Raw genomic sequence first — 6554 nt, 5'->3', positions numbered from 1 at the left:
TGTCTGGTCTGTGTGAGATGGTATTAAACAGCAGGTTCTCTAACAGCTGATGAAACATGTTGGGACTTTGAGACACCAGCTTGCTGTTACACTTTACTGATCCTCCTCAGTCGCATCAGAGTCGTGTTCACTTCAGTTACTGCTGCTACAGGAAGTGCATTGTCTTCAGTTAATACAGGCCTAACCAATCAGATCCACTGCTGACTGACACCTGACATCACAGCGTGTCATTTAAAGGCCAACGCTGCCATCTAGAGTCTGAACTCTGGACCTTCATGATCTTTACTTCAAACAGTAGGAACCAATCAGCTGTCCACTGTCCTAATCTCAACATCTGTTACATGGACTGTGATGATCATTCATGTTCCCCTCAGGCTGTAGGCCTCCACCTGCTGTGGCCCACAGCCTGGGCCTCACCTGCCATGTCAACTTGTCACAGGTGCGTGCTCTGCTGAAACAACAGAGAGAGGCACACCAGCAGCTACTAAAGCAACAAGAAAACAACTTTCAGAGCTTTGTGCAAATCCTGGTTGACTCCACTAACAAGAGAATGGATGAGATGATTGAAGAGGTCCAAGACCTGAAAACCAGTCTGCAGTTCTCCCTAAAGGAAGTGGATGAACTAAAAGAAATGGGAAAAGAGCTGACTAACAAGAACAAAGAAGCACGCACAGACATCAGTGCAGTGTGTGAATCAGTCCTAACAATGAATGGCAAAGCGGACTACCTCGAGGGTCAGTCCAAACGGAACAATATCATCATTGATGGCATTCCCGAGTCCCCACGGGAGACCTGGGAGGAGTCAGAGGTCAAGGTCCGGGAGGTGCTCGCTGTGAAGCTCCAGATGGATGAGAAGAGGACTGAGCTGGAGCGGGCCCACAGGACGGGAACCAACTCAGGGGACAGACCCAGACACATCGTGGTGAAATTCCTCCGGTTCAAGGACAAAATGGCAGTGCTGGGAAGACGCCATAAACTGAAAGGGACTAACATCTTCGTCAGCGAGGACGACACTGAAGCAGTACGCCAAAAGAGGAAAGAACTCATCCCTGCCATGAAGGCCGAGAGGAGCAGAGGGAACATTGCTTTCATTAGATATGACAGACTTATTGCCCCCCCCCCTCCAAAAGCCTGAGAGAATGGAGCAACAAGCCAATATGGGTTTGTAATTTGGTGTAACTTGGTGGACACACACACACACACACACACACATTTTGTTGTTGTTGTTGTTGATTCATCACTGCATTATGTCTGTATGTGAAACCCTTCCTCACAAAGGACTCAAACTAGCCCACATTAATGTGTGCAGTCTTAGAAACAAGGTTCAGGACATCAAGAATGTGCTGACATCAAACAATATTCATATTCTGACCACATCAGAAACTCATCTACATGACTCCTTTGACGATGGTTCAGTGTCAGTAAATGGATATAACACCTGTAGAAGGGACAGGGACACCTCTGGAGGACGAGTTGCAATTTACATCCAAAGTCACGTTCCTGTTAAACGCAGAGAGGATCTGATGTCAAGCACTGTGGAGACACTGTGGCTGCAGCTTCACCTGCCTCACTCCAAACCTCTGTTACTGGGATGTTGTTTCAGGCCTCCAAGAGCTCACAGTGAATATTTAGATGTTTTGTGTGAAATGATTGTGATGAAAATAGAGAGATTTATTTAGTGGGACACTTGAACATTGATTTCCTGTCATCAAGCTGTTCACTGGAAAAGAAACTTCTTCGTGTAACAAACGCTGTAATATGGATCAGGTGATTAATCAGGTTTTGACTAATAGCACAGGAGTCACATCATCCACATGTATCGATCACATTCATACTAATGTTGGAGAGCTGTGTTCAAAGGCTGTGTCTGTACCTGCTGGTGTAGTGTATTATCATTTACTCTGAAGGTTTGGAACAGATGACCAGTAAGGGGCCCAGGGCCAAAAACATATATGGTCAGGGTCAAGAGGATATTTATGGCTCAGGGTTAACGTGGGTGAAATCCAACTAGGGTCACCCTTGGTTGTTTGTCTGACTTTGTCTCACATTTCACAGAAACAGCGTGTCTATATAATGGGAGTAATTTGGGGCTGCTTTTCAGAGTGGTCCACATCGGCTGAAGAACCCTCTCCAAGCATTCTAGATGCTTGATAGATGCTGTACTTCTTGTAATAAACCTTTTCTTTAAGCAAGCAAGACGGTGTCATCTGGAGTCTTCTTCATCACCTTCACATCATCGCTAGTTAATAAACAACACTGGATTTAGGGATCATAATGTAGTAGCTATATCCAGGAAAGCCAAGGCACCTGAGGCTGCACCTGAAATAGTGTTCAAGAGATCATACAAATCATTCTGTTGTGACTCGTGTGTGGAATATTTGTTGGGCTGATGTGTGTAAAGAGAGGGATCCAGATGCTGCACCTGATGTTTTTATGACATTGTTGTGTCCTGTGGTTGATAAACATGCACGTGTCAGGAAGCTAACTGTCAGGGCTGTTAGTGCACAGTGGATTGATTAAAGAAATGTATGGACGAGAGAGACGGGGCAAAGGTGGCGGCAGTTAGGTCTGGCAGTCCATTAGAATGGCATCCTGTAAAATTAGAAGCAAGGTGACCAAACTGAACAGAAAACAGAAGGAAATGTATTATGAAAGTAAGATGTATAATATAAAGCATGATGGGAAAAAGCTCTGGGCTACACTGAACAATATCATGGGCAACAAGAGCAATTCAACACCATCCTTCACTGAATCAGAAGGTGCGTTTATTACTAAACCTGTTGACATTGCTAATTATTTTAACAATTACTTGATGGACAAAGTGAGTAAATTAAGGCAGGAAGAGGTGGACGAATTATTGCTGTCCATCAATAATGAGAAACCAGCTGGTATAGATCATTTAGATGGAAAGCTATTGAAGTGTATGGCCAGCTATGTTGCTGCTCCTATTTGCCACATCTTCAGTTTGAGCCTTGAATGTAACGTCTGCCTCCAAACCTGAAAGAGGCCAAAGTCATTCCATCACCAGAGAACAGAAGAAATGTCTTCATGGGCTCTAACAGCCGACCAGTGAGCCTGTCACCTGTTCTCAATGAACTCAGTTGTTTTTGAACAAATACAATATTATTTCTCTGTTAACAATCTGACAAGTGACTACAGCACGCTGACAGAGTGGGTCACTCAACAGCCACAGCACTAACACAAGTGACAGATGATTGGGTGAAAGAAACTGATAGAAAGAACATTGTGGGAGCCGTATTGTTAGATTTTAGTGCTGCATTCGATGTGGTGGAGCACAAGATATTATTCAATAAACTGAGGTATTATGGCTTTACTCAAACGGCTTTATCATGGATGGAAAGTTATCTATCGAATAGAACTCAAAGAGTATTCTTTAATGGTAGCTTCTCTGAGGCTGGACAGGTTGAAAGTGGAATTCCACAGGGAAGTTTGCTGGGTCCATTGCTGTTCTCTATTTTCACCAATGATTTTCCATCTGCTCTTAAAAAAGCACATATGTCGCTGTATTCTGATGACACAACAATATACATTAATGCACCCACAGATAAGGAAATTACAAACACCCTGAATGAAGAATTGCAAATAGTATTAGACTGGGTAATCAACAACAAACTAGTCTTAAATATATCAAAAACTAAAAGCATGATATTGGATCCAAATTACGCATTGAGATCTAAACCACAGCTAAACCTGACACTAAACAACATAGCTGTTGAACAGGTGGAAGAAACAAAGCTGCTGGGTGTTATTGTAGATTGTAACTTGTCATGGACGAGACACATAGATGCTGTTGTTGGGAAGATGGGAAGGAATATATCTGTTCTTAAAAGATGCTCAGCTTTTCTGACACCACAACTGACCAAGCAAGTCCTCCAAACTCTAGTGCTGTCAGACTTAGACTACTGCTCAGTGATCTGGTCAGGTGTGAACAAGAAGGAGAGAGGAAAGCTGCAGCTAGCTCAGAACAGAGCAGCTCGGCTGACACGTCGAGGCACGCTAAGGTCTAATGTAAATAACATGCATGTCAAGCTCTCCTGGATGAAAGTCACGGAGAGGCTTGTTGTTTTTAGAAATATTAATGTGTTGAAATGTCCCAATTGTTTATATAAGCAACTGACACGTAGCTCTGACACACACACATACATACACACATACATACATACACACACACACACACACACACACACACACACACACACATACACACACACACATACACACAAGGCATGGTTGCACACACCTATAATTATTTGTATTTATGCTCTTTTATTATTATTATTATGAATTATTTTTCTTTCTTTGATCTCATTTATGTATTTTTTATATCTTGCATTGTTAATATTATTTTCTTTGTCTTGTAAGTTTACTTAAACAGTGGGAATATTAGTATGGATCACACTGTCATTGTAAATGTATACTGTCATGTTTGTTTGTTAAGTGTAGCTGATGTCCTGCATCACCTAATGGGGATCCTAATAAATAAATAAATAAATAAATGTGTTATAATAACTGTGCTAACCTGTCATGTGTCAGGTCAACAGTGTCATGTGTCCAACACTTGATCAAGGACACAATCTTGACATGATCATGTGACCCCACACATTTCCCTGGGACTCCACGGGAGGTCATGACCCCTCAGTTTGGGACCACTGGACACTTTTGATGACATTCAGCCTCAGGATGATTGACAGCACCAAACAGCTGCAGAGGTGAACAGCTCGTCTGCTTGACCCTCAAGTGTCAGCTGATCAGATCAGAGCTGTCCTCAGATTGTGTCTCCACTTACCTCAGACACTCTGTCCACAGTCACAACTGTAGCAGCTCATCCACTTGATGATCTGTGTCCTTGATCATCAACCCAGGTGTTGGACACATGACACTGTTGACCTGACACATGACAGGTTAGCACAGTTATTATGAGCCATCCTGAGGGGAACATGAATGATGATCATCACAGTCCATGTAACAGATGTTGAGATGTTTGACAGTGGAGGACAGACTGACTCTGACGCCGTCTGTTTGACTGAAAGATGTGGACGAATGTGTAAAAAGGTGAAACACACTCCAAACACTCCAGTGTTATTAAGATGGGGGGGGGTATAGGACAGTGGACAGCTGATTGGTTCCTACTGTTTGAAGTAAAGATCATGAAGGTCCAGAGTTCAGACTCTAGATGGCAGCGTTGGCCTTTAAATGACACGCTGTGATGTCAGGTGTCAGTCAGCAGTGGATCTGATTGGTTAGGCCTGTATTAACTGAAGACAATGCACTTCCTGTAGCAGCAGTAACTGAAGTGAACACGACTCTGATGCGACTGAGGAGGATCAGTAAAGTGTAACAGCAGGCTGGTGTCTCAAAGTCCCAACATGTTTCATCAGCTGTTAGAGAAGCTGCTGTTTAATACCATCTCACACAGACCAGACACAGAAACATGACCTTCACTTGTGACTCTGGATCAATTCCCAGCTGACTTGTTGTATGTCAAGAGTTTTGTTCTTCAGTGATGTTACAGATAAACAGAGGGAGCTCATAACCCATTCATTTGGATTCATTCTTCACACAACAAATAACATGTTTGTTTGTTCAGTTTTCATGAAGGCGCCATCAGGTGACATCACAGCTGCTCCTGTGGTCGTGCTACAGTCCTCCCATCTGTGGCAGCAGGTCGACCTGACGCTGAATGTTGCCTGTGACTGTCGTGCTTTCATCACCGTACCTGTTGTAAGCTTGTGTTTCACTGTGCATCAACCCTGTTAGCATAGAGCTACAGTAGCTACCTAGCTAACATTAATGTCAACACACTGTTGTCTCAGGACGACATGATAACGGTCAAAATTATAATCAGTGATTTTGATCAATATTAAGATCAGCGTAATTTATTGTGATGACTCTTTGATTTTAGGCACATCAACATATTTTCAGTTTCACATTAAAATAAACAGAGCCCTGCTTCACTCTCATGTTGTACTACGTTCCTGCTGACGTCCAGATCTGACCATCAAAGTGGTGCCATGGCCTCATGGTCATTTAACCGTGGGGAGCCAAAATGGTGACAGTGATGACATGTGATGAGTCGTGCAGCTCTAATATGACCTGTTGATGTCAGACATGATAGATGTGGTACTTCCTGTTTGTTAACATGGTTAAATAACTCCACAGTGTGTCAGAGAGTTTTCTGATTGTTTATTGTGGTTAGAAAAATGTTCACTCCAGTAAAATATATAAATCCAACAATCAGACAACCTACGAGCCCCAAAATCATTTAAAGAACTGGATCATATTTGATTTGAAACTAAACTCAGAGTCAGATTGTCGATAGAAGCGTCTGTAAAATCTAGATTTGAGCCAGTGAAGCATTTTATGAGATCCAGCTGTGAGTCCAGACTAAACCTGGTCCAGGACTGTCAGAGTAAAGACCACAGTCCTGGATCAGAGTTCAGACCAGCTCAGTATCATCAGAGTCCAGACTAAACCTGGTCCAGGACTGTCAGAGTAAAGACCACAGTCCTGGATCAGAGTTCAGACCAGCTCAG

General features: G+C 42.9%; 1 protein-coding gene across 2 annotated transcripts in view; it reads right to left on the bottom strand.

Annotated features, from left to right (window-relative positions):
• Positions 1–6184: 6184 nt before the first annotated feature.
• LOC126387315 (rano class II histocompatibility antigen, A beta chain-like) overlaps positions 6185–6554 on the bottom strand; it is a 4067-nt gene continuing 3697 nt past the window's right edge. The window contains exon 6 of one of the 2 annotated variants that reach the window (XM_050039852.1): positions 6185–6554. The gene's annotated coding sequence lies outside the window, so the exon portion shown is untranslated. The other variant, XM_050039853.1, reaches the window with a different exon arrangement.

This window comes from Epinephelus moara, unplaced genomic scaffold (genome assembly GCF_006386435.1).
Source record: "Epinephelus moara isolate mb unplaced genomic scaffold, YSFRI_EMoa_1.0 scaffold3549, whole genome shotgun sequence".
NCBI lineage: Eukaryota > Metazoa > Chordata > Actinopteri > Perciformes > Serranidae > Epinephelus > Epinephelus moara.
The sequence above is the reverse complement of the archived record's forward strand: the minus strand, read 5'-3'. Positions and strand labels throughout refer to the sequence as shown.